Source organism: Bubalus bubalis, chromosome 8 (genome assembly GCF_019923935.1).
Source record: "Bubalus bubalis isolate 160015118507 breed Murrah chromosome 8, NDDB_SH_1, whole genome shotgun sequence".
Lineage (NCBI taxonomy): Eukaryota > Metazoa > Chordata > Mammalia > Artiodactyla > Bovidae > Bubalus > Bubalus bubalis.
This window is the reverse complement of record NC_059164.1, coordinates 52,043,757-52,069,046: the sequence shown is the minus strand read 5'-3', so window position 1 is coordinate 52,069,046 and position 25,290 is coordinate 52,043,757. Positions and strand designations below refer to the sequence as shown.

Below are 25,290 nucleotides of genomic sequence, written 5' to 3'. Positions count from 1 at the left end.
AGTTGGTAATGCCATCCAACCATCTTATCCTCTGTCATCCCCTTCTCCTCCTGCCTTCAATCTTTCAGGCATCAGGACCTCTTCCAAGGAGTCAGTTCTTTGCCTCAGGTGGCAAAAGTATTGGAGTTTCAGTTTTAGCGCTAGTCCCTGTAATGATATTCAGGATTAATTTCCTTTAGGATTGACTGGTTTGATCTCCTTGCAGTCCAAGGGACTCTCAAGAGTCTTCTCCAGCACCACAGTTCAAAAGCATCAATTCTTCAGCACTCAGCCTTTTTTATTGTCCAGCTCTCACATCCATACATGACTACTGGAAAAACCATAGCTTTGATTACACAGAATTTTGTAGGCAAAGTAATGTCTCTGCTTTTTAATATGTTGTCTATCTTTGTCATAGCTTTTCTACCAAGGAGCAAACATCTTTTAATTTCATGGCTGCAGTCACCACCTGCAGTGATTTTGGAGCCCAAGAAAATAAAGTCTGACACTGTTTCCATCGTTTCCCCATCTATTTGCCATGAAGTGATGGGACCAGATGCCACGATTTGTTTTCTGAGTGTTGAGTTTTAAGCCAACTTTTTCACTCTCATCTTTCACTTTCATCAAGAGGCTCCTTAGCTCCTCTTGCTTTCTGCCATAAAGGTGGTGTAATCTGCATATCTGAGGTTATTGATATTTCTCCCATCCTTCTTGATTCCAGCTTGTGCTTCATCCAGCTGGGAATTTCACATGATGTACTCTTCATATAAGTTAAATAATCAGGGTGACAATATACAGCCTTGACATACTCCTTTCCCAATTTTGAACCAGTCCGTTGTTCCATGTCTGGTTCTAACTGTGGCTTCTTGACCTGTGTACAGGTTTCTGAGGAGGCAGGTAAGGTGGTGTGGTATTCCCATCTCTTAAAGAATTTTCCACAGTTATAATTCAACCTAATGTATATTTCTTAAAAGTAATTAAATCATGCCAGCTCTTAGGGAAGACATATATTTTTCAGAAAAATATCCAAGAATTTATAAACTAGATTTTTTCATAAAAGACATAATTGATAAAATTCTAGTAGCAGATTTGTAATATGTGCAGTGAAATTCTTTACATGCTCAGGTTTAAATATATATATATATGTATATGTACATATATATATTTATTTATTATCTAAAAAAGAGTCATCCAGGAACAATCTGAAACTTGACTATGGGAGGTTTATTGGGGGCTGCTCTCAAAACCAGTTCGACAGTAGAATGAGGGAAGCAGGATCAGATGGAAGCAAGTGTAATTCAGTCATGAAGGGGATAATGTTGGCCAAGCACCATAACATCCACCACATTTATTCTTGATCAAAAGCCCAAAGTATAATATGAATCAGCTCAAGTGAAAGCCCAAACATAAAACTTTATACTAATGTGACTTGACCCTTAGATACCAGAGATCACACTTAGAGCAGGTGGAACAATGTTTTCCAAACCAATTTATACAGCAGACTCCATATTTAAGCACACTAACCTAGATGATCAGCTGGTTAGATCATAAACCCAATATCAGTTATCTCAGGCTAGGCTTTTGATAGAAATTATGTTTTTTTCAGAAGTTCCATTATTTGGAGTTACAAAAATGAAACAGCTTAAAACATCCAATTATTTTTTTTAATGTGTTTCAAATGTAGTTAAGCTCTCATAATCTAATAGAGAGATGTGGATCTTTTTAAAAACTAGAAATGCATGTGTTGATATGCTATAAAAATGCTTACATTCATTAGTAAGATAACCGAGGGAATGTACTTAATGGGTCAATTGAAGAATTTTTTTTTTAATTAGAAATACACAAATTCCTACAAGTACAAGAGGCTAAAGAAGTTGGTCAAGAAGAGAAAAAAAGCATTATTCTGGTTATAGAAAATATAATCACTGGAGAATCACAAATGCAAAATATATGTGTTTATGTTTTTTTTAATTTCTATTCCTATTTTTAGACTAGAATAAATGCAGGAAAATTCTGATTATTGAGAGAATGATGGAAGTCCATGAGCAAGGTGGCCAATACTACAGACAAGAAGTCAGATATTCTCTGACACAGCAGAAGATGATTAAGAATATCTGATACCTGAGGTTTATTTTAAATTCCAGAGTTTAGATCAGTCTTGGATGGTTTTACCTACATAAATCAGTAAATATTGTTAGAAATTAAAACTAACAAAGTGTTATGTGGCCCTATTTGTGTTTGTATTTAAAATCTCCTAGTAGGTAGTAGAGCTGTGGAGTAATACAGGCCAGGCAAGCAGTTCTGGCTAGAACAGCTGTCTATGTTCCCATGTGGAGGCATTCTTATTCTCACGTGAAGTGAAGTGAAGCCGCTCAGTCGTGTCCGACTCTTTGCGACCCCATGGATTGTAGCCTATAAGGCTCCTCTGTCCATGGAATTTTGCAGGCAAGAGTACTGGAGTGGGTTGCCACATGAATTATCCCAATTTACATTTCATTGTTCCACACTATAGCCTTTTGACTTAGTCCTCAGATGAGTTTCAGATCCTATCTAGTGGATAGCAACAGGAAGGGTATTTTGTGGGAGGAAATTTTAGAAACAATTCGGTGGGTGGCTGTACAAAAGAACAAAAACTGCGAAGGACTTCACCAACCCTGTGATTCTCTGTCTATGATATTGTCTACTTTTATCATATATTCTTAAGTATTGGTACAAATCATATAAAAACTTTTAAACGTAATTCATATTTATGCAAATACATATAAGATAGCCTCTTTAAAAAGTTATCTTTTTACAGAGAAATCATAAGATAATTATAAAAGCCATCAGCTAATTCTTTCAACATTCACTCAGCAATGAGAATGCGCTCTTTGTTAAAGCTAGTCCCAAGGGAAAATCATTCCTTTCCAGAAAGCAGGTCTGTGACCCATGTGTTACCATCCACCTGGAGACCACTTATCTTAACTGAGGGCACAGAACCTGGGAGGAGATGAAACACCTTCTGGGCACTGGCCTTTTGAAATTCAAAACTAAAAAGTGGTGGCAAACATCACACAAGCAATTGTCTCGATTAACAAGGCATTTTATCATCATTAATTTGACTCGCCAAAAAAAACCAGTCAGGCATGACTATCTGCAAAAACAGAAACAGAAACATACTCAGCAAGAAATATATTTATTTTATACATATTTACTATTTGGTCATAGTAAATAAAAACACATGTACTACCACCACACACACACACAAGCATGTATGCTGCTGCTACTGCTGCTAAGTCACTTCAGTCATGTCTGACTCTGTGCGACCCCATAGGTGGCAGCCCACCAGGCTCCCCCATCCCTGGGATTCTCCAGGCAAGAACACTGGAGTGGGTTGCCATTTCCTTCTCCAATGCATGAAAGTGAAAAGTGAAAGTGAAGTCGCTCAGTCATGTCTGACTATTCGTGACCCCATGGACTGCAGCCCACCAGGCTCCCCTGCCCATGGGATTTTCCAGGCAAGAGTACTGCAGTGGGGTGCCATTGCCTTCTCCGACAAGCATGTATATACACACATAAAAAAGCAAGACAGACAATCTCATTCACTACAACATGACAGTACTTATTTAATTTTGCTAATTTTGTACTAAGGTTGAGTTTAATAAATGAAGTAAAAGCTTGGATTTCATGAGTAATAGGTAACTATTAATTATGCTCCCAGTAGCAGAGGTATATAAGAAGAAATCTATTTTGGGGAGCTTATGAATCTACTACCTCCTAGATACCTACTCATAAAAGCCACATGACATTGTTAATATTCTGTAGCAAAGATTAATAACTCATTTCTTCAAATCTTACTTTCTTCACAGCAGTCTTTGGATATGATATACCCATAAATCTCATCTTGACTAAACCTAAAATTATACAGTCGAGCTTGTCTGATTGAGATATAACTACTGAACAAAGTAGGCCGGGTTCATCAAAAGTTTTACTTAGATTTCTAAATAGCTGTCAGCATATTTCAGCTGAACATTATATAATCCAAAGCTATTTAATGGATAATAATATAAAATGTGATTGTAACATATTCTTTCACTCCCAATCATTTGAATTTGGATAATTCCAATGGTGTGTCTTTAGAAGAGGCCCACACTTAAGAGACTTTAAAGAAGCATGAATATTATTAAGCAGAGTGTTCCTAATTCAATAGTATTCTAGCAGGAAAAATGCTTGCACTCCACAAGCCCTCATATTTTTACTGTAAAGTGTTAGTTTCCCTAACAACTCCATCTAGCTCCACCTATACTTGCATTGATTTGCTTAGAGTCAGACACGACTGAAGTGACTTAGCAGCAGCAGCAGCAGCATCTCAGGAAAATTACATTTTGCATCCCAGCTGGCACTAGTGGTAAAGAATCCTTCTGCCAATGCAAGAGACATAAGAGACTCAGGTTCTATCCTTGAGTATAGAAGATCCCCTGGAGGAGGGAATGGCAACCCACTTCAGTATTCTTGCCTGGAGAATACAAATGGACAGAGAAGCCTGGCAAGCTAAGTGCATAGGGTTGCAATGAGCTGGAAATGACTGAAGCGACTTAGCAGGCACACATGCATACATCTTTAAAAGAATTAGAACAAATGCCAGAAATAACTGAAGTTTATCTGTTTTTTAAGAATATGTGTATTTAGAAATTGAGACCAATAAATATCAACTAAGAATCACATCAGACACTAACCACTTCCTACTGACTTCAAAATGACACAACAGCCACACACACACACATTAAAGTCACCTTGCAATATCATCACTAACTGAAATAAGTTAATATGAAAAATGCAGATAACTTAAGTGATAATGCTTTAAAATATATATGACATTGAATTTACAGGCTTAGCATTCATTAATTCTACAAATATTTGAGTGCCTACTACACATCAGGTTTTACACTACTGTGATAAGCTCTGGGGATGTAATTATGAACAAAATAGGTACAACCCAGTATTCAGAGTTCACAGTCTACTAGAAGAGATAGATAATTAAAATAGAATTATAACACAATGTGATAAACCCTATGAAAGTAAAAGGTGTCACAAAATCAAGCAGAAAGGCCTCGATAAAATGGGAATAAATCATTCAAATGATAGTTTCTGCTATTAATTTCACTGATTCATTCACTTAATAAATATGTATATGCCTATATAGAGAGCCAGTTGTGTGGGAACAATGGTGAGCAAATTGAAACATGGTCCCACACCTCATGAAGTTTATGAACAGGTGGAAGAGACAGATTTTACTCTGTACTTTCAAGTATTACAAGTGAGGGACAGGAGAAATGCACATGCCTATGATCCTGTAGAAAAAGATCATCTAGACAGAAGTTAGGGACAATTTCCCTAAAGAAGGAATGGTAGGGTTGGATCGGAGGGTGAGTAACAAGGAAGGAGAGGAAGAGTATAGGAAAAAAAAACCTTCCATGGAGATAAAGAAGCATGTGGGAAGACCCTGGTGGGAAGAAATGAGATGAGAAAAATGCACTGAAAGATGACATGACTAGACCAGAGTGTGATATAAGGCTGAGAAGATCAGCAGGGACAATTCATGAATTCATGCAATATTTTCAGTATATAAAGATATCTTATTTTATTTATCACAAGAATGATGGTAGTAACAGTTAAGTGGATGAATTTTAGAGGGGCAAAATATGAGAATCTAGGAGAGAAAAAAGGGCTGCTTGAATTAGGGTCATGTGATAAGGGTTGTCAGTCACATGGAAACAAATATATGGAGTCAAGAGATGTTTAGAAATGGATTAAGAAATGACATCTGAGGTTCTGGCTTAAGTGACTGAATAGATAGTGATGCTCTTCACAGAGAAGACTGGGTTTTTTGAGGGCAACAAAGAATAATAAGTTTAGTTTTGAACACACTGAGTTTGTGATGTTTTGAAGGTACCCAAGAAGGTATGTGAAGTACACGGCTGCATACATGTGTCTGGAATTCAGAGGTAAGGTATGAGTTGTGAATAAAGTTTACAAAACATTTATGCTTAAGTGATAACCAAGATGATCTTTGGAGGATGTACAAAAGAGAAGATAAAAGACAGCCTAGTGTCAAAGATGGTGAACTCACAAGTTCTAATTACACATACGGAAATCTATTCTGATTCTAAACTTTTATTTTTCCCCTGGGTTCCAGTAATTTCTCCTTCACATTTTGCAAAATGCTTATTTGAAGTTTGTGTGTGTTACATTGTCAGGTAAATCCTCTTTAACAAAATAGTTATTAGTTTGCCCTATTTCCAAAATTATGCATTCAATCACTTAATGTAAATACAGAGCTATTTTCCTAGTCCAATAGCACTACAATTCTAATATTCTCAGTTTCCCACCTCTTAACTACAATTCCAAAATCCAAAAAGTTCTAAAAGTAGGAGTTTTTTTTTTAACTTTGGCACAAACTCATTTGGTGGCAAAATCAAACCTGAAATGAGACAAGGCTATAACCCTTCTTTAGCCCTCTAACAGTAGATATTCATATGCACAGCTGAAGGTATAACAGTGTTTGAGTATGGGATGCTGTTTTGGATACTGGAGGCTGTGGTGGAATATAGTACCATAAATAAATACTCAGTTGGGCCTCTGCAATTATTTTCTAAAACTTCAGTACAATATTTAACTATTTTATTTTCAGAAATTACAGCATATCATAAATTAAAATTAAGCATTTTCTCTGTTGGAGAAATAATAGATGAGGAAATGTTCTTTCCAATTCAATAAACCAACTGAATACATGAAAGATGTATTCTTCCCTTAATAGGAAAGAATTGGTCAGTTATAAAATTTTATTTTGATACTGTTAGCAATAAGTGAACCGTGAACTTCCAGATGTTCAAGCTAGTTTTAGGAAAGGCAGAGGAACCAGAGATCAAATTGGCAACATTCGCTGGATCATCGAAAAATCAAGAGAGTTCCAGAAAAACATCTATTTCTGCTTTATTGACTATGCCAAAGCCTTGGACTGTGTGGATCACAACAAACTGTGGAAAATTCTTAAAGAGATGGGAATACCAGACCACCTGACCTGCCTCTTGAGAAACCTATATGCAGGTCAGGAAGCAACAGTTAGAACTGGACATGGAACAACAGACTGCTTCCAAACAGGAAAAGGAATATGTCAAGGCTTTACATTGTCACCCCGCTTATTTAACTTCTATGCAGAGTACACCACGTGAAACGCTGAGCTGGAAGAAACACAAGCTGGAATTAAGATTGCCCGGAGAAAGATCAGTAACCTCAGATATGCAGATGACACCACCCTTATGGCAGAAAGTGAAGAGGAACTAAAAAGCCTCTAGATGAAAGCAAAAATGGAGAGTGAAAAGTTGGCTTAAAACTCAACAAGCAGAAGATGAAGATCATGGCATCTGGTCCCATTACTTCATGGGAAATAGATGGGGAAACAGTGGAAACAGTGGCTGACTTTATTTTTTTGGTCTCCAAAATCACTGCAGATGGTGATTGCAGCCATGAAATTAAAAGACGCTTACTCCTTGGAAGGAAAGTTATGACCAACCTAGACAGCATATTGAAAAGCAGAGACATTACTTTGCCAACAAAGGTCCATCTAGTCAAGGCTATGGTTTTTCTAGTGGTCATGTATGGATGTGAAAGTTGGACTGTGAAGAAAGCTGAGCGCTGAAGAATTGATGCTTTTGAATTGTGGTGTTGGAGAAGACTCTTGAGAGTCCCTTGGACTGCAAAGAGATCCAACCAGTCCATTCTGAAGGAGATCAGCCCTGGGTGTTCTTTGGAAGGACTGATGCTGAAGCTGAAACTCCAGTACGTTGGCCACTTCATGCGAAGAGTTGACTCATTGGAAAAGACTCTGATGCTGGGAGGGACTGGGGACAGGAGGAGAAGGGGACGACAGAGGATGAGATGGCCGGATGGCATCACTGACTCGAGGAACATGAGTCTGAGTGAACTCCGGGAGTTGGTGATGGACAGGGAGGCCTGGCGTGCTGCGATTCATGGGGTCGCAAAGAGTCGGACACGACTGAGCAACTGAACTGAACTGAACTGTGACATTTAAGTTTAGTGTTTATGGCTATATTTAAGTAAGTCAATACTCCAGTTTATATTCTTTTTAGAAGTTTCTCATGCGATTAAATTTTTTTCATGTAAATGTGAAAATATACAAGTTAATTATTTAAGCTAGATTCAGTAAAATAAGTTTTAAATTCTAAAAAAAAAGACACATTTATCTAAATATATTAAGGCCTAAACATTGATATATATTAATGAAACTATTATAAAACAAAAGACATTTTTCTTCAGAAATCAACTGTTGTATTTAGATGAAGCTTTATACTTCAGTTACTTTCAACTTAAAACAAAGCTCTCATGTAATGCTTAAATGTACTATTTTTCTTCCTCTGTATAGTGACATTTGATATCATTTTTATTATGAAATTGTGAATGTTCTTTCAAGGATGCAGAAAATAAGGCAGAAACAAGACTGATTTCTTTAAAAGGTCGTTTTTCAAATATCTTGGAAAGTCATCAATGCATTTTTTAAAAAACATTTTACATGTTCTAAAATAGATCCAAAGTCATAAATAGGAATATCTGGAACAAAAACCCAAACTTTCCTATAATACTTGTTATCTCTTGTATCATTCTGCTACAAATGCATTATATTTTTTTTTATTTTTTAGTATATGTTAATGGTACAATTTGGGATAACATCAATATATTGCCAGCTTATGCAGACCTTACAAAAGAAATTCACAGGCCACTTAGTTTTTAAGATTAATTTACAATAAATAAACATGTATTTTTGTAAGAATAAAAGGACCATAAATGCCTATTTCTAAAAAGAAATTCTAAATAATTCAGACTGGTTTATATTGTCTTAGGCTTGAAAACTTTTTATATCCCTTATCTACTTTATGAGTTGATATATGGTCATCAATTAATGAAGTCATTTTTGTCATAATAAAATGTCATCATTAGAACTGCAGTATTCCAGCCTAACCATTTTCTAAAGAATATGATTGGGGCATTTTAGGTTGTTAAATATTAAAATAATCTAATTGAAAATGAGACTTTAAAATTATTCATTATGATTGACAAATGGCAGAAAATAGCTCTGTTTCATAAGTACATTTCATCATTCAACTTTTGTAGATACTACTAGTATTTCTGGAGGGGAGAAAAAGTAAAATTTATCTTGTCTTTGTTTTACATAACTAGTACATAGAATTATTTTTGGATCTCTGGTCTAAAGGCACCTGTTACTACATTATTTACATAAAACAAATTCCCCAAGTAAATGTGTTCTCATGTATGAAAGACCTTCAAACAAAGTTGTAATTTTACTTTCTCTTTGTCACTGAAGAATGGTTAGGGTTAGAATCAAAAAAATATAATTCCAACTTAAATTTTTTATGTTATAGTAAGTATACAGCCACAAAATACTAATTTGTTGAGAAGACTGCTCACAGGACCTCATGGACTAGTTGAAAGCCCCAGAATGCAAAATATTAGTAGCCACAGTCACAAGTTGAATCAAACAAGTTGAATCAAACCAATAATTTGATTAAACACCTTTATCTTGATGAAAGTGAAAGAGCAGAGTGAAAAAGTTGGCTTAAAACTCAACATTCAGAAAACTAAGATCATGGCATCTGGTCCCATCACTTCATGGCACATAGATGGGGAAACAATGGAAACAGTGAGAAACTTTATTTTCTTGAGCTCCAAAACCACTGCAGATGGTGACTGTAGCCATCAAATTAAAAGACGCTTGCTCCTTGGAAGAAAAGCTATGACCAACCTAGACAGCATATTAAAAAGCAGAGACATTACTGTGTCTACAAAGGTCCCTCTAGCTATAGTTTTTCCAGTAGTAATGTACATATGTGAGAGTTGTACTATAAAGAAAGCTAAGCAGGGAAGAATTGATGCTTTCAAAATTTGGTGCTGGAGAAGACTCTTGAGAGTTCTTTGGACTGCTAGAAGATCCAACCAGTCCATCCTAAAGGAGATCAGTCCTGAATATTCATTGGAAGGACTGATGCTGAAGCTGAAACTCCAATATTTTGGCCACCTGATGCAAAGAACTGACTCACTGGAAAAGACCCTAATGCTGAGAAAGATTGAAGGTGGGAGGAGAAGGGGATGACAAAGGATGAGATGGTTAGATGGCATCACGGACTCAACGGACAAGAGTTTGAGTAATCTCTGGGAGTTGGTGATGGACAGGGAAGCCTGGCATGCTGCAGTCCTTGGGGTTACAAAGAGTTGGACACAACTGAGCAACTGAATTGATCCTCATTTTATGGATAAAGAAACTGAAGCTCAAACAGGTTATCAGATTCGCTCACAATCACAAGGCAGAAAAGTGAATTTGATTTCACACCTTTGATTACAAGGAGGGTATTTTCTCAATTACATTTTTTTTTTATTATCAGCATACAAGGATAGTAAAACTCCACCCCCAGCATTAGAAAAAATGTTTCCCACATTTGTATATGAATCAGTTGACTCTATTCTCTAATGGAAGAACTGTTGGAGTTGCTTCCCCACTATTAGTGGACTTAGCTTGATTCACTTTTCAGTTCAGTTCAGTCGCTCAGTTGTGTCCGACTCTTTGCGACCTCATGAATTGCAGCACGCCAGGCCTCCCTGTCCATCACCAACTCCCAGAGTTCAAACAGACTCAAGTCCATTGAGTCAATGATGCCATCCAGCCATCTCGTCCCCTGTCGTCCCCTTCTCCTCCTGCCCCCAATCCCTCCCAGCATCAGAGTCTTTTCCAATGAGTCAACTCTTTGCATGAGGTGGCCAAAGTCCTGGAGTTTCAGCTTCATCATCATTCCCTCCAAAGAACACCCAGGACTGATCTCCTTTAGAATGGACTGGTTGGATCTCCTTGCAGTCCAAGGGACTCTCAAGAGTCTTCTCCAACACCACAGTTCAAAGCATCAATTCTTCCGTACTCAGCTTTCTTCACAGTCTAACTCACATCCATACATCACCACTGGAAAAACCATAGCCTTGACTAGACGGACCTTTGTTGGCAAAGTAATGTCTCTGCTTTTCAATATGCTATCTAGGTTGGTCATAACTTTCCTTCCAAGGAGTAAGCGTCTTTTAATTTCATGGCTACAATCACCATCTGCAGTGATTTTGGAGCTCAAAAAAAAATAAAGTCTGACACTGTTTCCACTGTTTCCCCATCTATTTCCCATGAAGTGATGGGACCAGATGCCATGATCTTCGTTTTCTGAATGTTGAGTTTTAAGCCAACTTTTCCACTCTCTTCTTTCTCTTACATCAAGAGGCTTTTTAGTTCCTCTTCACTTTCTGCCATAAGGGTGATGTCATCTGCATATCTGAGGTTATTGATATTTCTCCTGGCAATCTTGATTCCAGCTTGTGCTTCTTCCAGCCCAGCGTTTCTCATGATGTACTCTGCATAGAAGTTAAATAAGCAGGGTGACAATATACAGCCTTGACGAACTCCTTTTCCTATTTGAAACCAGTCTGTTGTTCCATATCCACTTCTAACTGTTGCTTCCTGACCTGCATATAGGTTTCTCAAGAGTCGGGTCAGGTGGTCTGGTATTCCCATCTCTTTAAGAATTTTCCACAGTTTATTGTGATCCACACGAAGGCTTTGGCATAGTCAATAAAGCAGAAATATATGTTTTTCTGGAACTCTCTTGCTTTTTCGATGATCCAGCAGATGTTGGCAATTTGATCTTTGGTTCCTCTGCCTTTTTAAAAAGCAGATTGAACATCTGGAAATTCATGGTTCATGTATTGCTGAAGCCTGGCTTGGAGAATTTTGAGCATTACTTTACTAGTGTGTAAGATGAGTGCAATTGTGCAGTAGTGAGCATTTTTTGGCATTGCCTTTCTTTGGGATTAGAATGAAAACTGACCTTTTCCAGTCCTGTGGCCACTGCTGAGTTTTCCAAATTTGCTGGCATATTGAGTGCAGCATTTTCACAGCATCATCTTTCAGGATTTGAAATAGCTCAACTGAAATTCCATTACCTCCACTAGCTTTGTTCATAGTGATGCTTTCTAAGGCCCACTTGACCTTGTACTGTAAGATGTCTGGCTCTAGGTGAGTGATCATTATGGTTATCTAGGTCATTAAGATCTCTTCTGTATAGTTCTTCTGTGTATTCTTTCCACCTCTTCTTAATATCTTCTGCTTCTGTTAGGTCCATAATTTCTGTCCTTAATTGTGCACATCTTTGCATGAAATGTTCCCTTGGTATCTCTAATTTTCTTGAATATATCTCTAGTCCTTCCTATTCTATTGTTTTCCTCTATTTCTTTGCACTGATCACTGAGGAAAGCTTTCTTATCTCTCCTTGCTATTTTTGGAACTCTGCATTCAAATGGGTATATCTTTCCTTTTCTCCTTTGCTTTTCATTTCTCTTCTTTTCACAGCTATTTGTAAGGCCTCCTCAGACAGCCATTTTGCTTTTTGCATTTCTTTTTCTTGCATATGGTCTTGATCCCTGTCTCCTGTACAATGTCACGAACCTCCGTCATTAGTTCCTCAGGCACTCTGTCTATCAGATCTAGTCCCTTAAATCTATCTACCCTTATGGCAGAAAGTGAAGAACTAAAGAACCTCTTGATGAAAATGAAATAGGAGAGTGAAAAAGTTCACTTAAAGCTCAACATTCAGAAACCTAAGATCACGGCATCTGGTCCCATCACTTCATGGCAAATAGTTGGGGAAACAGTGGAAACAGTGGCTGACTATTTTTTTGAGCTCCAAAATAACTGAAGATGGTGATTGCAGCCATGAAATTAAAAGACTCTTACTCCTTGGAAGGAAAGTTATGACCAACCTAGACAGAATATTAAAAAGCAGAGACATTACTTTGTCAACAAAGGTCCATCTAGTCAAGGCTATGGTTTTTCCAGTAGTCATGTATGGTTGTGAGAGTTGGACTATAAAGAAAGCTGAGTACCGAAGAACTGATGCTTTTGAACCGTGATATTGGAGAAGACTCTTGAGAGTCCCTTGGACTGCAAGGAGATCCAACCAGTCCATCCTAAAGGAAATCAGTCCTGAGTGTTCATTGGAAGGACTGATGTTGAAGCTGAAGCTGCAATATTTTGGCCACCTAATGTGAAGAGCTGACTCATTTGAAAAGACCCTGATGTTGGGAAAAATTGAAGGCAGGAGGAGAAGGGGACGACAGAGGACGAGACAGTTAGATGGCATCACCGATATGAGTTTGAGTGCACCCGGGGAGTTGGTGATGAACAGGGAGGCCTGGCCTGCTGTGGTTCATGGGATCACAAAGAGTGGGACATGACTGAGCAACTGAACTGAAATAAATTGATCAGAGGGCAGCAGATTGAAAACCACAATCACAGGAAACTAACCAATCTAATCACATGGACCACAACCTTGTCTAACTCAATGAAACTAAAAGCCATGCTGTGTAGGGCCACCCAAGACGGACGGGTCATGGTGGAGAGTTCTGACAAAATATGGCCCACTGGAGAAGGGAATGGCAAACCACTTCAGTATTCTTGCCCTGAGAACCCCATGAACAGTATGAAAAGGCAAAAAGATAGGACGCTGAAAGATGAACTTCACAGGTCAGTAGGTGCCCAATATGCTGCTGGCGATCAGTGGAGAAATAACTCCAGAAAGAATGAAGAGATGGAGCCAAGGCAAAAACAACACCCAGTTATGGATGTGACTGGTGATGGAAGCAAGGTCCAATGCTGTAAAGAGCAATATTGCATACGAACCTGGAATGTTAGGTCCATGAATCAAGGCAAACTGGAAGTGGTCAAACAGGAGATGGCAAGAGTGAACGTCGACATTTTAGGAATCAGTGAACTAAAATGGGCTGGAATGGGTGAATTTAACTCAGATGACCATTATATCTACTACTGTGGGCAAGAATCCCTTAGAAGAAATGGAGTTGCCCTCAGAGTCAACAAAAGAGTTCAAAATGCAGTACTTGGATGCAATCTCAAAAATGACAAAATGATCTCTCTTCATTTCCAAGGCAAATCATTCAATATCAAGGTAATCCAAGTCTATGCCCCAACCAGTAATGCTGAAGAAGCTGAAGTTGAAGGATTCTATGAAGACCTACAAGACCTTTTAGGACTAACACCCAAAAAAGATGTCCTTTTCATTACAGGGGACTGCCATGCAAAAGTAGGAAGTCAAGAAACACCTGGAGTAACAGGCAAATTTGGCTTTGGAGTACAGAATGAAGCAGGGCAAAAGCTAATAGAGTTTTGCCAAGAAAATGCATTGGTCATAGCAAACACCGTCTTCCAACAACACAAGAGAAGACTCCACACAAGGACATCACCAGATGGATAACACCAAAATCAGATTGATTATATTCTTTGTAGCCAAAGATGGAGAAACTCTATACAGTCAACATAAACAAGACCGGGAGCTGACTGTGGCTCAGATCATGAACTCTCCAAATCTAATATGTTTAATTAACCTATCAATGTCATTAAAATGCTCCAATAGCAGAAGTTATAAAAGCAAAATGTTGCTTTCCTACCCCCTTCCTCCCTTCCTTTCTTTATTCCTCAATGTGATCTGAATATAGTATGTGTGCATGATAAGTCACTTTAGTATAGGTGAGAACAGATGAAAATAGAAAACTGGGCAGAAGTCACTTCATAAAAATGAACAAACACCACCCTCAGCTTCATACTGACAGCCCCGGTGTGCCATATTGGACTTTTAGCAGGCTAGTAAGATGATCAATTAATATTTCATAAAAATCCCTTAGGCAAAAATACGGAGACTGGATTATTGAAAGACCAGGACACAGGAGAACAATTGGGAGTTTTTAGTAATACTCCAGGAGAGGAGACTAGAGGGCCCAAGTTATGGCAATAGAATTTGATATTTTAAAGATAGGTCAAATACTATCTATAATACAGAGGATACATTTTGAAAAATATGTACAGGATTTCTTATTGATTTATACATGTGGTGAAGGAGAAGGAAGATTCACCTTGATGCTTCACCTATAATGCTTCCATCTGAAATGAGAAATTGTGGAGAAGATGGCACTTAATCAAAATAAAGAATAAAAGTGGAGGTAAACAATTAGAAGGAAAGATGATAACTTCAGTGTTAGACATAATGAAATCAGAGTGACTGTAAAGTGTCCAAGAGGAAGACCTAGTTAATAGTTAGATGTGTGCACTTACAGAAACAGACTTGGCGGCCATCTCAGAATAAATCACTGAATCAGGGTTTTACTTAAAATCACACCAAACAAAGAGTTAGAGTTAAAAAGACAGAAGCCAGGTAAAGGACCCTGAGGAACGTGTAATGGGCAGGGAAGACTAGAGAAATCTCAAGAAAGTATAATGAAAATTAGGGTAGAATGATATAACAAAGCCAAAGTAGGATAGAATTTCAAGGAAAATAAGTGGTTAACAGTCAAATGCTACAGGGATGAGCGAACAGAAAGAGCAGGAGACGTTGCTATTTTACCACTGATCTTATTTAATAAAGGCATGTGAGATAGCACCTAAGTCCAGAACATTCACAAAACATTTCCATGAGAAAAAGTAGATCTTTTTTAGGAGTGCTGAAGAGAAGCACGTGAATGTATTTCAAACAATAACAGGATATTTCAAATTCTCAAAAAAAATGTATTAGGGTGTTCAACCAATGTAAACCAGACTTCAAAAAATTTTGCTTACAGTAGACAATAACCTCATTATGTTCTCCCATAAAATCCCACATGATAATGTGAAAATCAATCATTATTTCCATCCATATAGTGTTGTTTTTGTCTTGCCCAAACCTGGGAGCTAATTTCCAAGTAAATTTCCTAAAGGAACATAAGATAGATAAAAGGGGGCTTGCTTTTAAAAAGCAGCTCAAATAATGTTAATCAGATTCTCTTGCCTCTCATCAAAGGTTTGTTTGGTGTTTTGTCTTTTTCTGTCTCTCATAAATTCTTAGAAGGGCTACTATTAGTGACAAGGTCAACTTTGCCTTACCACAAGTCACTAATGACTGAATTGGTAACTTGATACCTGAGAAGTCTTTTGCTGTCATACATCTATCACCAACTCTCAGAGGAGTAAGAGAATATGATGCCTTACTAGGACTTGGCCAAGTTAGGGGAGAGTTTCAATCTTATTGAATTCTATATTGCATAGGGGAAATGTGATTGTTTTGTAGCCTATAAATATATTGCCAGGCTGTGCAAGCAGTAAGACATCTCACTCTAGAAAGTCAAATGCTGCAATGTGTTACTTTCAAACTTCTCTCACTGGTCCCAGGAAAATATGTACAGATTTCAAATAAAGTTATTTAAAGTAGATTCTGGTATACAGACACCCACGTACTCCAAAGTTAAATTTTCCAGTTAGACTGTCTCCAGTCAATCTGACCACTTCAAAATGACAGGCAAGCCAGTCAAATAAGCAGTCATAGTGGGCCAAAAATCTGTCAGAATGGTTTGCTTAACTGGTGATTACTTTTTGACTGACTTGAGCAGTCAAGTTAATCAAAACAGTCAAACCAGCTTTCCCCTGTGAACACAGTCTTAGCTCTCCCTGTGTTAGTAGGTGTGCCCTGTTTGTATATTTGAAGAGTTTTATTAAGCTACATTGTTTAAGAGAAACAAGTCAAAAAAGTTGTGAGTAACCAGTTTGACAATCAGGGCTCTCCTCAGAGTTGGACCCCAACATCAGCACTGGGGAAGCAGGCTCATGGGGCCTGCTGAGGGCTCCAGAGGGTGGCAAGGGCAGGGGCAGACAAGGGAAAAGCACGATGGGAGCAGGAAGAAGCCATACGCCCAGCTCCTGACATTTCTTGATTAGAGGACTGAGATGTGTTCTGACAGGGAAATGGGCTGGTTGTGCCTTTTGAAATTAAATAAAAACACTTAGAAAGAATCCAAGGCAGGGTTTGGTGACATAGGTATCACTATTGACAGCAGTTTTTGATTCTTGGTGTAAGTAGTCATTTCTGTCAGATGAAAGATAGGCTTTAAGAATCTCCTAAAGAATCTGCCTACAATGCAGGAGACTCGGGTTCATTCCCTGGGCTGGGAAGATCTCCTGGAGAAGGGAATGGCAACCCACTTCAGTATTCTTTCCTGGAGAATTCCATGGGCAGAGGAGCCTAGAGAGCTATAGTCCATGGGGTTGCAAAGGGTCGGATATGACTGAGCGACTAACATACACACACAAGAATCTCCTTAATTTAAAAATGAGGGTGAGGGTTATTTACTTTTTCATCTTGCACAAATGACAACCTTGAACTGCAGTCTGATGTCTCCAAAGCAGTGTTAGAGGAGCTGTTAGGATTATAAGTTTTAGAATCAGCCTACCTAATTTCAAAACTGTGCTGATAAGTTGTATGCCTTAGAGGATCTACTCTTATCTGAACACTGGGCACAGTGTGTGTGCTGTGCTTAGTCACTCAGTTGTGTCCAACTCTTTGCAACCCCATGGACTGTAGCCCACCAGGCTTCTCTGCCCATGGGGATTTTCAAGGCAAGAATACTGGAGTGGGTTGCCATGTCCTCCTCCAGGGGATCTTCCCAACCCAGGGATCGAACCCAGGTCTCCTGCATTGCAGGCAGATTCTTTACCTTCTGAGCCACCAGGGAAGCTCAATTAATTTCCAGAATCATTCTGATTACTAAATGACTAGAGTAAAGCCCTTTCAATGGGGGAAGGTAAGGAGAATTTGTTGTAGAGAAGCGTTTGATCAGAAGATGGTCCAGCTCAAGTTCACCATAACTGTGAAAGCATCTTATTCAAATAAAAGATTTTTATAAAGTCTAGACTTCTTTTAGTACTTTAATGGGCTTCCCAGTTAGTTCAGCTGGTAAAGAATCTATCTGCAATTCAGGAGACCCTGGTTCGATTCCTGGGTCAGGAAGATAATCTGGAGAAGGGATAGACTACCCACTTCAGTATTCTTGGGCTTCCCTGGTGGCTCAGCTGGTAAAGAATGTGCCTGCAATGTGAGAGACCTGGGTTCAATCCCTGGGTTGGGAAGATCCCCTGGAGGAGGACATAGCAACCTACTCCAGTATTCTTATCTAGAGAATCCCCATGGATAGAAGAGCCTGGAGAGCTATAGTCCATGGGGTTGTAAAGAGTCAGACGTGACTGAGTGACTAAGTACACAGCAGACTTCTTCTATTCTAGGGCTTTACTTTTTTAAAAGTCATTTCCCAATTAATAATTTTATCATTTAAAATCATTATAATTTCTAATAACAATGTTAATAAGTATATGGCTGCAGTCTCTAGGTGCCCATTCTATGTGGGCATTGAGCTGGGTGATTTACCTTTACTTTCTCACTTAATAATCCTGAAACACAATGTGGTGTATCAGGTTTACATAGGAAGAAATGGAATTTCAGTCAAATTACATGACCTCTCTGAGATCACACAGCTAGTTATGACAAAGCTGGCTTTCAAACCTAGTCATTTTGCTTTAAAATCTATGCTCATTCTAATAGACCATGTTTCTAAGAACCTACAGTATAATAAATATCTCATGAGTAATTACATATTTCTGGTTCTTCCAGAAAAGAAGAGTAGCTGATACTGTGGGTTTGGGACTTCCTAGAGAGAAACATTTGTCTCTTGGACCTCTGAAGAAAACCAGAAATCAAACCAGTCAATCCTGAACGAAGTCAACCCTGAATGTTCATTGGAAGTACTGATGCTGAAGCCGAAGCTCCAGTACTTTGGCCACCTGATGTGAAGAGCTGACTCATTGGAAAAGACACTGATCTTGGGTAAGGTTGAAGGCAAAAGGAGAAGAGGGCAGCAGAAGATGAGATGGTTAGACAGCATCACTGACTCAGTGGACATGAATTTGAGTAAACTCTGGGAAATGATGGAGGATAGGGAAGCCTGGTATGCTACAGTCCATGAGGTTGCAAAGAGTTGGACATGACTTAGCGCTGAACAACAACAATAGAGGAATCAGGATGATTGAACACTGACCTGGCATGTCCAGATCCCATGTTCCTCCAACTTTTTACACTGTTACTTTGAGTTCCAAAAAAAGAAAAAAAAAATTTAAAGCTGTCTGGAAGACAAAACACAGATTCCAAAAGAGTTAGAGCTAGAAAGGATTTTAAAGATTAAGTAAGAAAATAGGAGGTAGAAGATCTCATTAATTGAAGATGGCTCAAGAATCAATTAATTGCCTGAAAACTAAGCAAGTCTATGCAATCAAAACTATTTCATGGCATATTCTTGGGTAATTTTTCTGTCATTGATAGAAGTAGTAACCTCAGAGAATAATGTACAAAAAATCTAAACTCTGAAGGAACATGAATGAATGATATGTCTGGGGAAAGCCCAGCCTTTCAGCTAAAACTCAACATACAGATTGTAATCCAACATACAGGATTAACATCTCAGGAGACTTGCCCGGGTCATTTCAACTCTCTGTGATGCCTTATTCTCTAGATGGAAATAAAAACAGTGAACTCTCTTAAATGTGCCCTATGGTCTGATTAAAGATTGAAAAGGTCTCTAAAAATCCACAGCACTCCCAGGGAAAAATGCTAAATATCATTATAGTTATTACACCAAATGCCATAATTTGGTCTCCTCAGATTCCCTTTTTATGTAGATTCCATCAAACTCTGACTTTTGACTTTTTGCCTCTCTGACCAAATCTCCAATGACAAAGCAAAGGGAAATGTTGAGGCAATTAGTGGGAAATGGAAGCAATTAATTCCCTTTTTTAGTGGAAACCTGGCCTATGTGAACCAGTTTAACCAAAAATAATCAATGACCTTTCTCTGACCAAACTGAAGCATATCTACATGATATTTGTCACTGGTCATCCATCTATTGCTTCAACATTAATGAGTCTCTTCACTTTGCCCCTTTCTTTTATGAAATAGAGCCATCTATTCTGGTCCCTTGTTACCTCTACAACTGGTATTTTTGCAAATTTAATGCAGTCAAAGACCTCATTATCCATGTTTAAGCCTAGAAACCACTTCTTAAATAGCTGTGATTTCTGATTTCCCCCAATCCTTGTCCTTTGAACTGTTTCCCCTTCTCTGCTATAAAGATTGGATCTTGTTCAAAATGAGTAAAGTAGAACAACAAATATAAAGTTTAAATTTAAAAGTTCCCCAGAAAACACTATAGAATTTACTTAGGGAAGATCCCCTGGAGAAGGGAATGGCTACCCACTCCAGTAGTCTTGCCTGGAGAATCCCATGGACAAAGGAGCCTGGTGGACTACAGTCCATGGGGTTGCAAAGAGTCAGACATCACTGAGCAACTAACACACACAAAGCCCATAGAGAATTAGATTCAGGTTGCTGCCCCATCACTTACCCACTGGTCACCTTGGGAAAGTCACCTATCCTTCAGAAGCCTCACTTTTCTCAGCAATGGAAAGAGTGGGACTTGCCTTAAGACCATATCAAGCTCAAATAAGGTGATAAAGTCTTTAGTATATGATGAAAGCTCAGTGGATTATAACTCTAGGGAAGAGAAGAGATGATTTCATGTACAATATCTGATTTTGATACTCACTAAAACTCCTACAATGACTGAACTCAAGCAGAAGTATTATAGTTAATATTCTACTGTCTTTCTTTTATCCCTCAGAAGAGGTCTTAATATTTGAGCTTATGCATTTACTTTATAAATTCTTTCCTTCTTCTAGCATATTATGGGATATTTTACTTGTTATTTTGTCCTTACTGTTTGTTTTGTCTTTGGACAAATATATCTTAAGTAATTGGTTAAAGGTTGTGTTATATATTTCACTGGGTATGTTCAGTGGAGCTGAATCTAAATGAATTTAGATACTACCTAGTGAAAGGTCTCCTTCTGAAACAAATAGAAATGAGAATGAACTGACAATATATTTTTGGAAAATACGGAAAAGTAGATATGACCTATGACAAAAAGCCAAGTTATGCAGAATTGCTTTTTTCTCTACTTTGTTTTGCTCTGAGAGCTCTGTCCTAAAGCAGAGTCCTCCAAGGCTGTTTTCGTAGGAGAGGATATATGAGATAGTAACCCCTGATTATGTTTTGTGCTCTATAAATCTGTCATAAATGTGAGATTACGGATCACATAGGGAGAAGCAGACAAGTCCTCTCTTTGGGTTGTGACCTAGATTTCCAATCTTAGAGCTCTCATGACCAATCTAAGTTTGATATCCCTGGAAAAAATTTAGAACTACCCCTCAAGCATGGGAGATTTAAACTTTAACACCACCAGACCCCTCTTCCTTCACACTCAAGCTCAGCCTCAGCCCTTCATTCACTCTCCACGCTACGTGTTAATTCAATTTAAAACATTCAGTAAACACTCCCCCCTCCCAAACACACAGACTTATTCAAAGTCACATGGCAAGTTAGTAGCAAGCTAAAAATGCTGAACTTCTGACTTCCTATTTTACAGTGTGTTCTATCAGCTCTAAACCAAGCAACCACAAAGAAATCACTGAATCATTTGCAAATATTTGCTTGGCCCCCTATTTAGGAGCTAATTTGTGTGCAGTTTAAGCAGTTACTTCTACAGTGGAAAAGGACCGTTCATCACCTTTGATTTTCTTATGAAGTAAGTTCTATCATATTTTTAGCAAAGATCTTGTCTTCTGTTCTTGCCAGAGGTACAAACAATCACTTTACAAAGTATTACCTACATACTTGTCCTTGCTGGCTTAAAATACAGGAGGACTCTATAAACAAAATCTAAAACATGACTTTGGTCTTTCGTCCCACCAATCCGTGTTCCAAATGGCCAGAGATAACCTTGCTTAAAACACAATCAGATCAAGTTACTCTTGTTAAAATCATATAACCCTTAAAAGCATAGCTCTTATGATCTGCCCCTACCTTAATTCTCCAGCTCTTCTGTATGTTATTCCCCACAATGATTCCAAGCTCTAATCAAAGACCCTTGAATATGCCATGCTTTTCACATGTCTGCTCTGATGGAAAGAGCAAATCATCCATCATGTGAAAAGTACCTTACATACGTGCAGGACAATCAGAAGCTTTAGAAGAGGACAAGTGGTTGACAAAATGGAGCAAAACATTTGAGAGAATGACTAGAGGATCAGATGTTTCTTAGCCTAAGACTAACTAAGGAGAAGGCTAAAAGTTCATCAGACCTTAAAATCTAATGGCAAAAATTCTACTGACAAAACTTCTGTTGCAGACCTCAGTAGTTCAGTTCAAATCTATTTGAATTTGCACAAGATCAAAGGTAGCAGAGAATGTCAAAATCCTAACTGCTGAAGAATTCCCTGCAAGCACTAGCTGAGAGCATTACCTGTCTATAGACAGATTTTCAAGACAAATAGGTAGTGCTGTAGATTTTTGGAGCGTATGGAAAGATGTTTGATAGAACCAGTTTTCACCAGCAGAGGTAAAAAGAGATACAGTCAAATGCCTGATTGAACAGATAACCCTGGCTCAAATTCTTACCTGGAAATACATCTAAGGAAGCTAAATATCTTTCGGAAATTAGTTGTTCATGTATGTATAAACTTCTGTATTAGAAACATGTTTGCAAAAGAAAGAATAAAGAAAGGGAGGAACAGAAGGATTCCTGGCTCAGTGGAAGAAGCTAGAAAGTGAATTACAATCTGTTCCAGTACATTGGCTAAGGAGGAGTGTTTCAGGAAAGACAAGAAATGATTTGGAAATACTCTTCCATGGTAACTCTTGGGAATGAAGTAAGGAGACAAGGGAATTAGAATTAAAACTCAATCTCTTTCCCAGATTCATTCCCTTCAACTGCCTTTTTTAGTTCTATTTTTGAAACCCACATATTCTTTCAAACTTAAAGTGATAAAAAGAAAAACAGCATCCTAATAGGTTTTAAGGTCATTAAGCTCAACCTCTTGCTGTATCCTAAGAACAATAACAAAATTAGAACCTAGGACTTACTTTTTTTAACCAATCTGTTCTTAAAACTGGTCATCTAAAGAAATTCTACAATCTATCGTACTATCTCACTTTTCAATAACACAGATTCCTCAATTTTCCTAATGTTTAGCAGATGTACTAAGTTGCTTCAGTCTTGTATGACTCTTTGTGACCCTATGGACTGTAGCCTGCCAGGCTCCTCTGTCCATGGGATTTTCCAGGCAAGAATACTGGAGCATATTGTCATATCCTCCTTCAGGGGATCTTCCCGACCCAGGGATTGAACCCACGTCTCTCATGTCTCCTGCATTGGCTGGCATGTTCTTTACCACTAGCTCCACCTACAATACATTCGCATACCGTTCTTATTTGCTGATAAGCAATGGGACAAGATTTCCATGCTCCAATAGATACAATTTAATGGAATTACTAAATTATCTATCATCAGCTAAGTTCTCACAAGCAAATGTCTGCCAATTTTGGTATATCTCCAAACACCTACACACTGATTTACAGATTCCTTAACAGGCTGGAAATTCATATCTAACCAAAATTAAGAATATTTTTGTACATTATTAATATTCATTTTTCTCCAAAACTATTGTTAAAGTCGCCCTTCACAGGTTATGTTTTCAAAAACACTTGTGATTCTTACACTTCCTCATACATCTTTGACTATCTATGCTTCACTGACTCTTCTTCCTGATCTTGGTAAATATAATCAATAAAACCTGAGCAACTATTTTGCATTATTCATTTCACTATTCACTTGTTTTGTTTTAGCCAACAGTGTAAATTTTGCAATCTGCTATTTGTAAACATCACTTCTGTGGATCTGCTATCACTCCATTGCTTAATCTAACATTTTTTACTGTAAAGAATTAATCAGATTTGCCTCTGTGAAGAATCTGGCATGTTGAGTGAATTTCATTTTGTACATTTATTTTCAGAAAAATAAAATTGAATTTTATTTATACATTGATTAATAAAGAATCCATTATATTTCCACATGTATGTTTACTATTTTATTAGTATCCATAGCTATTCTTTAGAATCATATTTCATTAGTTTATTTGAAACTATTGTATAAGAATATTTTATTTCTTTCAGTTTCTCCTTTTCTTATTTCTCCTTTCTAACTATTCAAACCATTGTTTTAAAAATTATTTCCACTTTCAAAATTACTACAATTTCTGAAAATGTCACTAATGCTAGGATATTCTTGTCTGGAATATTCCATGGACTGAAGAGAAATTTCCATCAGATTTAAATATCTCATATTATTTTGGTTGTCTAAAACATAATAAATCCTTGTGTCACAGTCTTTAAAATTAAGCTGCTTTTGAATGAACTTTTTTCAGTTTGTCTCATTTTTGACATCAGCTGCAACTTCCAGTTCAACAAAATTACACATACATTGAAATATTCTACTCCTTCATAATGAAACAGAAATCTTTTAAGAAAAGTAATGGTAATCAAACCAAAGACATATACAACATGAAAATTATCTCTATTCCATCTGGTTTATAGCTAAAAAAAAGTTTTTATTCTCAAGCTGGAGATTACAAAATTTGGCCTATTTAAGGTAGCTTCTACCAAAAAAGTAAAAGATTTAGTATTAATTCAAAATTTACTTCAAAGTGTAAAGCTAGACTCAGATTCACCTAAAATAGAAGTAAAGCAGAATTGTCTAAATAATCTTGATAATGAACTCCATATTCTGCTTCACTTTGTTTTGTTGACACAGCCTGAATAGGGAAGAATTGTGAAGTTTATTTTAAAGTCTCTTAACTTTAAATGAATTTCTAGTAAATAAGTTACTAAAAAGTTATCTAAAATGAATTAAAGATTATCTCAGGTTTATTTTCTTCTCAAAATGTCTATTCCCAATTAAACATTTTAAGATGTTACTAAAAGCATGGGTTATAATTCATATAAACAAATATATACAAAATATATGTCTATTTATGTGCATATATATACAAATATATATATAATCTTCCAGTCCCTACTACAACTCTGCTAATTATTACAATTAAAAACTATGACTAATAAAGTAATTGAAAACTATTATAATAAAAAGTTATTGCTTTGGGATATTTGACATCTCCTATATAAATTTTTCAGATTCAAATTTTCATAAAAAAACAGAATAACTTTGATGCTTGAAAAATAGCATATGCTAAAGTACTATCTGATATTATTTCTGCTCTGAAGAGTACTCATATTTTCTTATATTTAAAAGCCAATAAAATATATATTGCTAAAATGTAAACAGAAATTAACATTTACTCATAAAATAACATATAAGATGCAATAAAATGTCAAATCATGTTCCAATTTAGTAAATACTCTAGAATATTAAACTGAAAGAAGAAATTGCTTTGGTTAT

General features: G+C 37.3%; 1 protein-coding gene across 5 annotated transcripts in view; it reads right to left on the bottom strand.

Moving 5' to 3' along the window:
- Positions 1-25,290, bottom strand: part of TFEC (transcription factor EC) — a 222,088-nt gene that overhangs the window by 73,627 nt on the left and 123,171 nt on the right. The window contains exon 1 of one of the 5 annotated variants that reach the window (XM_044946640.2): positions 20,344-20,470. The exons of the other annotated variants lie outside the window; for them this stretch is intronic. The gene's annotated coding sequence lies outside the window, so the exon portion shown is untranslated. Of the gene's footprint in view, positions 1-20,343; positions 20,471-25,290 lie in introns of those variants that run through there. 5 annotated transcript variants of the gene reach the window in all.